Source organism: Polistes canadensis, unplaced genomic scaffold (genome assembly GCF_001313835.1).
Source record: "Polistes canadensis isolate GaletaPanama2010 unplaced genomic scaffold, ASM131383v1 scaffold_63, whole genome shotgun sequence".
Lineage (NCBI taxonomy): Eukaryota > Metazoa > Arthropoda > Insecta > Hymenoptera > Vespidae > Polistes > Polistes canadensis.
This window is the reverse complement of record NW_014569610.1, coordinates 107880-117294: the sequence shown is the minus strand read 5'-3', so window position 1 is coordinate 117294 and position 9415 is coordinate 107880. Positions and strand designations below refer to the sequence as shown.

The 9415-nt window shown below is 36.9% G+C and overlaps 1 long non-coding RNA gene across 2 annotated transcripts; it reads right to left on the bottom strand.

The window, feature by feature from the left end:
• Positions 1-4731: 4731 nt before the first annotated feature.
• On the bottom strand, positions 4732-8660 carry LOC106786059. 2 transcript variants are annotated; one of them, XR_001381607.1, is made up of 5 exons: positions 8638-8660; positions 5924-6329; positions 5682-5827; positions 5323-5586; positions 4732-4930 (listed from the first exon to the last, which is right to left on the bottom strand). It is a non-coding gene; the product is annotated as an uncharacterized LOC106786059 (long non-coding RNA). The 2 variants fall into 2 exon arrangements; XR_001381608.1 differs by having other exon boundaries at positions 5963-6329.
• Between the last annotated feature and the right edge of the window lie 755 nt (positions 8661-9415).

Sequence of the window (9415 nt, the reverse complement as noted above, 5' to 3'; positions counted from 1 at the left end):
TGAATGTTTCAGGTTACCATCGTGGGATTTGCCATACCACCCACCACACATCGAACATAATTTTTCCTAAAAATAAATCGAGTATTATCAAAATTTGATTTTAAATGATATTTCATTTAAAAGACAGAAAATATTTTAAAATCATGATAGAGTACAATATCATTCCCAAATTATCGATCCAATATCATATCATTTTCTAATTTCCTATTACACACAGTTTCCCCACTTTTCATTCTTCATTGCATTCGTAGAAACTAATTATTTTATAATGTTTTTTAATGTCTCTTTTATTTTTTTAGGGGTATAAAGATTTAATCGATTATTATATTATATATTAAATTAATTTTCATTTTATTTTGTTTCAGGATATGATTAATTCCAATGCATTTGTGTGTAAGTATTGGATTTTCATTTAAAAAAGGAACATGCTTTCGATGCATTCATTGGATCTTCATTTAAAAAAGGAACATGCTTTCGATGCATTCATTGGATCTTTGTAAATTTAAATTAATCTTTCTTTTTTCTTTTTCAGGTTCGTTTCCAGTATTTTTTTCAATGGGTAGCGAGTAGATTCTTTCTTTGCGGAAAAAGGTCTACTTCAGGGATGCGACCCTGCCCACGCGAGCCTTGATTCTATCTTACCTCCAAAGATAGAATCATGTCCTTACCTAAAATTCCACCCACACCAAACGATCCTAGTTTTAATATTTTGTTGGCAGGATGAATTATGGAGACGATGCAAAATTTTTTTCAAGAACAGGTGAAAGGGGGATCGGAAGTGGACTGAGTTATGGTAAGTGGTAATATTTTAATATGTTTATTACCTTAATATTGCATCGCACCCGTGAGATAAATCATTGTTTATGCACTTTCATGTTGTTACAAGTAGCATGGATCATTCATTGCATCTTTGAAAATCTAAAGTAATCTTTTCTTTTTCTTTTTCTGGTTCGTTTTCGGGTCCACTTTTCTTCTTATTCCCTAGTCCTGTGTTTTTTTTGTTGCATTTTCAATATGAGGAGGACCAGGCGAGGACTTAGTGATAGTAACGGATTATATATGGAAATTATTATTATAATAATTAAATGTATAATTTTGATCTGTTTATAGTTTTCCCCGTAGCATTGCACGCGTAGGATAATTATTTTTAATGTATTTTCTTTGTTCGTAGATTCAATGGAACAATCCATAATTGCATACTTTTTGTATTATTTTACTTTATTTTATGTACATTGAAAATGATTAACTATGAAATATTCATAAACTATTGTAATGTTTTTTAGGTGAAACTCTTAGGGTGGGGCCTAAGAGTGGGGCTCATTAAAAAACGTTCTTGGGGTGATCATTTTCTTTGGTTTCAATTTCATTCGGATGCGGACATCTTCAGGATGCACATCCCGGGTCTTCAGAAGCGGTTACCTCCTCGTGGTTAGACCTGGGCAATGGTGTTTTACTTTCAGTATAATGTTTAACATATTTTATATGTTATACATTCTATTGCAAGTAAAATCCAGCTAAAGACCGCTTACTATAAACATTATAATTGTAATTAGTTTCTTTTAACTTCCTAATTAATATCATGTTTTTATTGCTTCCCTTGATCCCTCCTATTCATTTTATCAACAGAAACTAATTACATTATAATGTGTATTAATCAATTTTGTATTTTCACATATATTACAGAGAACACAATCAAGAATGATTCTAATTTTATTCTCATTTTACTTTGTTTCAGAGAAGTAATAACTTCAATACATACATATATGTATATAAAGAATAATTTTAAAATAATTTAGAAAAACTTACACAATCCTCGTAATAACAAGTAATTAACACATATTACAATCCATTGAGTTCTTTATTTTCTATCATAAATTATTGCTATTGAAATTATTCATAAAGTGAAATAAATATTATATGTGGGCACAGATATTTTGAATAGTTTTAATTTTCGAGTACGGTGCAAATCTGCAAAAAAAAACGAAAGAATTAATAGTCTAGTAATTAAGTAAATTTACCTATATTAAAAATACTTACACTTCAAGTCGAATTTAGGTATCACACACTTTTCTATATTCTCATTGAGCGCTTGTCATCTCTTAATGCAAAATGAAAAAATGAAGTATAGGTATTAAACAAATCTGTCGACAGATGTTATTTTAGAAAATTAGCGAACGCTGGTGCGGAAAGCGAGATGAAAAACATTACCATGAGATTAACGAGCTATAGTGGAAGGTATAACGAGCGTAATGCGAGCGGCAAACTGCGTGCTTTGTCGTCGTTCTATGTACCCTACGCGCGGACAAAAGACGATAAAATAAAAAGAAGGGTTTTCGTGTGGATCGTCGTTCTCTTTCTCTCTCTCTCTACGTGTATAACACACGCGTACTTACACGTATACACACGTACGCTCGTAAACCTTCGTAGGAAACGTTTGGCCGTTCGCATATCGCGCTTCAGAAGCTCTTCGAAACGCCTCGTTCGGCAAATGCCGGGATAAAACAAGTGTCAAATTATCCTCATAAAAATCCCAGAGTTGCCAGAGCTTCCAGCTATCAGTACCACCTAGTGCGAAAACAAACACGATATTTTTTTTTTTCTCGAGTGTTGAAAATTATATATACGTTATACGTCGGTAACTCCATTTAGGTGTACGTATATATAAAACTAATAAATTTTCATTTCTCGAAATGTTGGGAGTTTTACTCTTTGCTCATTCATCGCAATATTTGGAGAAAACTGAATAAAACGTGAAATTCTCTTTTCATCATTTTTCGTATTTCCTACCATTTCTCGCTATTTTATCCCTACCACCGAGCATCATTACATATATCCACGTCTTTCTTAGCCACGATACCCCAAGCACGCCGCGTTAAATGTTTCGTGCTTTTCTTCGAGATATCTTTATATTCCCGTTTCTGTTTCTACGAATATTTTGTTTGATACTTCTTCTCCGAGAAAAGAGAGAGAGACTTTATTTTCGTCTACAGCAGTAAAACTTTCGCTTAAGTTTTCTGCCGAGAAAAGAGGCGAGACTATTAGTAACGATCTACGTATACAATCTTACCTTTCTTTAACATTCCTTTTAATTTTTTGTTATTTTTGTCGTTCTTTAGAAAAAGAGAATATTCCACAGTTGAACATTTTCTTATATATATAGTTTTATTATCTATTATCTTATTAGACAAAAGACATAAAAGAAGATTTCCATTTTGTCTATAGTTCGCCATATTTTTAAAAGTAGAGTTTTACCGTACCAACGTAGGATAGAAGAAACGAAGCATTTCTTTTAACGTTTTAAGAAGCTCACAGTGCGACATATTTGAAAACTTTATTGCTGGTATATTTTGTAATATTCAAAACTTTTCTCCTTTCCTCTATTTCTCTCTCTCTCTTCTTCTCTTCTTCTACACGTTCAGAGTCCCGCGAGTACTAAACGACCAAGACGATCGCGCATGTAACTCCTACTCGGCTTTGGCTACGACTTTACTTGTAGAGGAGCAGCATCTGGCTTACCCAAAACTCTAGAATATTTCACGATTTCGTGAAACGATCGGGAAAGGTATACGTTTGGCCGAGGAAGCCTTTATCGCGTACTTTCGGCAAAAGCAAACGCTTCAATCCATAACGGTTTGTCTTATCTTTTATTACTACCACCATTATTGTCTTCTTCCAAGTATTCTTGTGAATGCTTTACGCGAGGGTAAACTGTAATAAAAAGAACAAAATCTGAATATTTTCCTTTTATTTCAAGTATCTCACGCTCTTTTTTATTAGATTATATATTTTTTTTCTTTTTTTATAAAGCAACATGATCGTTTAATCATTTGTTTTAATTTTCACCAATAGGAAACAATTTAAATACAAGTGTTGCACGTATTTACCGAAACCCTTACTCGTCTCATCTCAATAAAGAACATTTTCTAGTATATAGGTGGAGTATATAGGTATATATATATAGGTGTATATACATTGGATGATAAAAAGGGACCACGATCGCAGGAAACGGACTATGAAGTAGGAAGACTCATAGTAGTTTTAGTAACGGGACTCTAGCATTCTCTACCTCAACCACCAAACACCTCGACTTTTTACTCTTCGAAGCACATGTTATGTGAGAAAGAGAGAAAAATATAAAAAGAGATACAGGACAGAAGAGATTCATTCCTAATTCATGGATATCGGCGTATACGTTTTCCCCAACGTGAAAACTTGGTATATTCGTCCGTCAAACGTTTCTCCCATCGAGTTTCAGTGCATCTAACGGCATCCTATCCCCGCAGGTCCTCGACTGACGGTTTTTCCCAGAGAAAATGATAACCTCGTTTCAGACCACTTTACGTGTACTCCTCCAAACGCTCTTCTCTCTCTCTCTCTCTCTCTCTCTCTTCTTTCTCTTTCTCTTTCTCTTTTCGTTGCTCATCTCACTGTCCTTCTCTCTAGCACGTTCTCCTCCCACCCACACATATGCGAGTTTCGCGAACTCTCTACGTACGATCGTAGTCCGTCTACCTGCCATAATCGAATTACCTTCGCCCACCACCCCGCAAACCCCTCTTTGCTACATTGCCCTTCTTTTATCCCTGTTTTCTACCTGTCTTTTTCCCTCTTTATTTCTTTATATATTTCCACCTCGTTCTACCCAATTTTTTTCTCCCTCCTCGTGTTCGTTTTCCACATTTTCGTGTCTTCCTTTTTTCTTCTGTTTTTCTTTTTTTTTTCCTTTTCCTTTTTCTTTTTCTTTTTCTTTTTCTTTTTTCATTTAGCAAAATCGTATCAGGGAACGTCAAAATGTTCCTACGTGAACACTCCAAATGGTTAATCGTTTAGATAGTCGCTCAGAGAAAAGATAGAGAATTTTTATTGACTGCTTCGTGATCTCGTTATTTCGAGAACTTTTCGTTTAACGATAATCCGATTTATTGATAACCTAAAAACAATTCTGTAATAAGACTGTATTTTAACATTCAACATTTTGTATGCCTATTATGGTGGGGTATATGACTAACTGTAAAATATAATAAAAAAAAAAAAAAAAGAAAAAACAGTTAAGAACCCTTAGAAGTATATGTAAGATATACACGTGCAAAGAATTCTTTTCCAAGCAGACAACATTAGCATACCAAGATCCGAGAAATACGCGGTTCCACCTCCGAAGTGCCGAGTTGTACGCTTCGGAAGAGAATAACTACGTTTCTGTGGGACGGTACGGAGTGAAAACAAAGAAAGAAACATAAAACAAGTTAGATGGAGAGAGAGAGAGAGAGAGAGACAGAAAGAGAGCCTAAGGCGTCATGCCGGTGTGCCGTGCTCTGTACTTACCGCGAAATGAATCAAGTCTCTGCTTTCAAGGCGGGCAGGTACTTATTACTCACTTGTGGTAGGAGCGAGAAAGAGATAGATAGATAGAGAGAAGAAGGTTCTCGTTGTAAGTCCCCTCCACCACCATCCTGTTAGCCTCACTTTCATATATCGCACGGAAACCTTCCTTCGGCCCCTGAAACTCCGAAACTCCTCCTCTATCCACGTTCGAAAGGAACACGTTGAAAACAGACTCGAGATCGTAACCTCCCTTTCTGCCTCTTCCTGTAAGAGAAAGAGAGAGAGAGAGAGAATATGCCGATTATCGCATCCGAGAATAATGTGTTCTCTGTGGGCAAAGTTTCACGCGTCTAAACTACCTTCGTAATCTCTGCTTTCTAAGCTTCCGGAGTGAGTATATACTTCCTAACGATTGGTGATTTGTTGGTAGATTAGGCAGGATCGTTCGTGCTGATTGCATCGAATGATCTTGTAATTGATGAGATCCATTTGTGCAGAGTACCATCTATGGAAATACTTGACTCGAGAAATTGGATAAACAATGATTACAACCGTTAATCATTAAAATGTTTTCATCATTCTCGTGATGGTAATAACTTACAAAGAGGAAAATAGATAGGATATATATAAGTTGAAGTACCAGCGTGAAATTCCAACGAAGCAAAAGGATAGTTTGTCCTTTCTGGTTGTTACCTACGTTCGTAAGTTAAAGTACGAGGAGTAAAGGTGGAGATGTGGAGATGGGAGAAGGGCGGAAAGAGATCAGGGAGATGAGAGAAAGAGAGAGGTGAGGGAGTTGAGGGACGTGCACCTAATGGCGGTCATCTCGAATACCCTAAGGCGACTATTGTCTCGGTTTATGCCCTCCTTGCGCATACCATAAGCGAGGAACGCACCAACCAACCTTCCTCCCCCACTTCCTCATCCTGTTCCTTCATCTCGTTCATATTCAGAAACCGATGTAGAACGAACAGTGCATACAATTCTTCGTTCTTCAACTATAACAACTAAATCATTACTTTAGTAAGTAGGATTTTATCCTACGAAGGTATCGCAATTCACTGGTTTATATAAAATTTCTTTATCTTTTCGATTTAATCTATTCATGAATCATTCATTAATCCCACGAACTGCGAAACTAGGTTTATAATTTTATATATATAGAATATATGATTAATTTTATTCCTTATGCATAGATACGTTCTAAGAATGATATTTTAAAAAATCCTTTTAACGAAAATTCCACGTTGTCTTCGCGTGGGCGTGTGATATATTTTATTATCCAACCATCACCTGGACTACAAATCCTTTAGAATATTGTCAAATAAAATACGAAAGAGGACAGTTTGTAGTACGTATCCGACAGATTCAATGCTTATGGGTGTACCGAAATTCCAAGTTATCGTGTTGTTAGGGAGGACATTGGTAACGAAGAATGGTCGGGGACCATGCGGAAAGCGTTTTCTCTTTGGGATCGTCATCGATAAGATCTGGGTAAGCCGCACTCACGAGGATCTAATACGCGAACGCACGTATAGCTTGGGATTCTCTAATCTGATCGACGGAATGCCTGGAACGAATCGTTCGCGGTTATTACGCGTGACTATGTTGGTAGTGATGTTGGGAAAGAGAATCGGAGAAGGGATGAGGTGATGTTATATACACACAGGTGCACACAGATCTACGTATACACATACATAGAAAGGAGAAAGAAAGAGATAGAGAGTGAGAGAGTGAAAGAGTGAGAGAGAGAGAACTAAGGTTATACGTCGTGGATGATAGTCGGAGAGATCGAAATCGTCCCTTCGGGCAGGGCTGTGCTGAGAAACAGAGAGACTGAAGTCAATACCAACACACAGGCACACGCATTACATAGCTTCTCTCCAGTCCGAGATTTCTGACGCAAGCGTCGAACCGTAATTACGTACCTCGCGGTATTGCCCTTCGACGTTCCGCTCTTCTCTTCTTTTCTTTGCCCTTTTTTTCTCTTCCACTATATTCTAACCCGTATCTGTATCTCGAAACTTTACATTCCTTTTTTTTATTTTTTTTTGTCCGACAAATTAAAGAATATTTAAGCAAGGAACCGTGTAACTCGTTGTCGTGGAGAAGGTGGGGGAAAAAAAAAAAGAAAAAGAACGCAAGGTGCATTTTTATATTTATTTGTATAAAATTTATTTAATTAAAAAAAAAAAGGAAGAAAAAAAGAAAAAACATATTGTTCGACACGATTTCAAAAGCAAAGCGTAGAATACACGATCGACGCACGTACCCTCATGGTCATTCGATAAACCGATCCCATTGCCTTCTATCCTATTAAATCTCTCTCTCTCTCTCTCTCGCTCGCGAGCACAAAGTGCGATGCTAAAAATTTCGCGGATCGGTATTTCAAACCATGTTGTAGCTTGGTGAGTGGAGATGTGGGAGAAAGTTGGATGGATGGAAGCGTGCGCGCGCCCGTTTTCGCACGTGAAATATAGAGCGAATAAAGAAAAATTGAACAGAATATAGGAAAAAATGCTCGAGGGGCTCACTTTGACACCCCTGCACTCGCCAAAGGGTGGACTATGCGAACAAACTCGTACACGATATTATATTTCAAACACGTTTTTCCCTGACTTTGATTATTTGCAATTCGAGAGGCGATGGTAACGTAGAACCTAACGAACGATCTGTCTGATACGATTGATTGCGTTATCGAATCATTTTCCGTCTCTATCTCTCTCTCTCTCTCCCTCTCTCTCACACACTCTCTAACGCACTTTTTTTTTTTAATCCTTCTCTCTCATTCGCTCTTCCTGCGATTCTCACATAATACTTTTTACCTTCTCTTCTTCCCCTTGTTTTCCCGTTAACCTGGTAATTTTTTTTTGGCGAAACAACACGTACACTAGTTGTATCTTCATAAACAACGTTTCATTACCTCTATGTACACATGTCATTAATGCGCTCGAATGATGACAAATAATTAGACTAGGTTTTTTCTTTTTTCTTTTTTCTTCTTCTTCTTCTTCTTCTTCTTTATGAACGATAATATTTAGTTAACGAGCGGTTTTTTTCTTTTTTTTTTTTTTTCATAATAAGTGAAATAACTCATTAATGTACTTAACCGTGGTATAGCTTTTTTATTTGGGAAGAGATGAGAAAATTTATGCATTTCTCGATCATTCTCAGACATTTGCTTAATTGCTCTTGTTTTTTTGAACAGCTCGCCCTTATCATTAAATTTTACCGTATTCTGAACCTCTGCCGATTTTGTACACACGAGAATAAACTATCCTTCTTTCTCTCTCTCTCTCTCTCTATTTCCCTTACCTCATTCAAGAACCGTAGAAACGTTGGAAACGGACTGAAATAAATGATGGAGCCGCAACGAAAAATGTGAGCGAATGAGTTCGTCGGCGCGTCTGAAAGGGGAAATAAAAAGTGGATCCGCCGGAATAAAAATAAATTGAAAATAAAAAATAATGGGGAAAAAAAGAAGTAGGCAGAAGAAAAGGGGTTGGGGAAAGAGAGAGAGAGAGAGAGAAGAAGAAAAAAAAGAAAAGGAAAACAAGTAAAAGGCCTCGAGCCCTTCCAATCGCGGAAACACGGCACGCGCGCACGCGTTAAGAAGACAGCATCTCGGTGAGGTGCACCTCTTTACCAGTTCTTCCATTTCTTTTTTCTTTTTCCTTTTTCCTTTTCCTTTTCAAGCGTGGTCTTAGCGTTCGGCAAAAAGCGGTAACCCGGGTATTTCCCAACGCGAGACGCTTTGCGTTATAATTCTACGCTGGTTTGGATCATGGCGGGCGTATTAAGCGTTTTCTAAAACGACCTAGCAAAACATGGAAAATAAGAGTACAAGAGAGAGAGAGAGAGAGAGAGAGAGAGAGAAAGAGAGAAAGAGAGACGAATAGATCGGTACTCGAATGCAAATGAGAGAGATGGAAATATTTAGGCAGATACAGATAAAGAGAAATAAAAAGAGATAAAGAGTGAGAGAGAAAAAGAGAGAAAAAGAGAGAGAGAGAGAGAGAGAGAAAACTAAGCCTTCTCTTTACTACGTGGCTCTTCTTTCGTGGAAAGGAAGAACAATGGGCAGATTTTATGC